At 48.0% G+C, this 1,579-nt stretch overlaps 1 non-coding gene across 1 annotated transcript; it reads right to left on the bottom strand.

The window, feature by feature from the left end:
• Nucleotides 1-106, bottom strand: LOC115063436. Its single transcript, XR_003843314.1, has one exon. It is a non-coding gene; the product is annotated as a U6 spliceosomal RNA (small nuclear RNA).
• Nucleotides 107-1,579: the final 1,473 nt, after the last annotated feature.

Genomic DNA, 1,579 nt, shown 5'->3' on the forward strand with positions numbered 1-1,579 from the left:
ATAAATAAGGAATGCTTCACAAATTTGCATGTCATCCTTGTGCAGGGACCATGCTAATCTTCTCTGTATGTTTCAATTTTAGTACATGTGCTGCCGAAGTGGGCACAGCATTCCCATTCCTGTGCCTTATGGTAGCTCCCTTCTCCAGAAGCCCCAGGGGCCAAATGAGGAAGACTTCTCCTACCCAAAAGAGGATGGAATTTAAGGCCTGGTGTACATTTAATCAGCTAGCTTCCAGTCATTTTCTCTCTGTGGCTAGCCAGGGTCCCTCTTTTGGGTCTTGCATTAAGTGACTGAATATAGCTTGCAATTGAGCCTCCTCTCATTAACTGAGAAAGGTGTGTTGATTTATACAAATAACCACAAGGAAATAAGATGTTGGTGTGGGGGTGCAGTGGTTCCACAGTTCCACAGCTTAAGAGTGAGTGCGGCTCTTGCAGAGGACCCAAGTTGGTTTTCCACCATTTACACTCACAACCACCTGCAAATCCAGCTCCAGGAAACTGGATTCCCTCTCATGGCCTCTTCCTTCGGGTACCTGCATTCCCATAGACACAAACATGCACACAATGAAAACATAAAAAGAAAACTTACAAAGATGTTATAATCTACAAGATTTACCCCTGACATTATACAAGAACTCAGAACAAAACCTACATGCACCCATGTTCACAGGTCAGGCCAGCATGGATTCTATCACTTACAAACACTTCCCTTTCTGTGGAATGTAGCAGGTACAATATATAATAGCCATTAACAAAAAGACAAAGAGCCTGGAGGTATGGCTGGGAGACTGGATGAAAGGCAGCATTCCCCCTGTCTCCCTCCACATACCTGCCATTTGTCTGGCTGTTTCCAAAACTAAAACAAGCAACCCCCTGCCCACAGCAGCCTCATGGAGAAAGGCTCATGAAGACTGACTTCTCAGTCCTTTTGAACTCCATGAGAGTTAACTCACATCAACATTTTAAGGCTTCCCTTCAGGAAAATGAGCCTGGAGGATGTAGTGAGGCCAGTGAGGTCCAGGACACAAGCCCACAGTGGTGGTGGTGCTATTTTTCCCAGGCTGAATAAGAACTCCAGAGGACAGAAAGCAAGCAGGAAGGGTGAATGCTGGACCTGGAAGGTCATAGACCAACTTCCTTCAGGTCAGACTGAAATCAGTGCTTGGAATTTCCCTGGGGACATAACCCACCCACCCACCCCAGCCTGAGGACACACAGATTCCAATGGAGAGCCCGGGGTCACAGGGAGGTGAGATCAGGAGAAGGGATGTCTGATGAGTCCCCCCCCCCCACACACACACACACTCATTACAGCCCTTTCAGAGCCCAAAAGTACCATCAACTCCTTTATTACCATCCTTTGATCTACCACCCTTTTCTCAGACCTCCACCCCCAGTTCAGCTTTAAAGGGGTGGTTTGCAAAGGTGGTTCAGAAGGTAGGTGACCTGAAGACCCAGTGTTCCAACCTGAGGTGAACTGCTCTTGCCAAGGACACTCCTGGCCAGTCCTTTTCTCCGCCAGCCACCCCCCTCTCTACCTCTCCCAGCACTCTTGGATTTCCTGCCACCCTCTT

The sequence above is a fragment of the Mus pahari genome, chromosome 2 (genome assembly GCF_900095145.1).
Source record: "Mus pahari chromosome 2, PAHARI_EIJ_v1.1, whole genome shotgun sequence".
Classification (NCBI taxonomy): domain Eukaryota; kingdom Metazoa; phylum Chordata; class Mammalia; order Rodentia; family Muridae; genus Mus; species Mus pahari.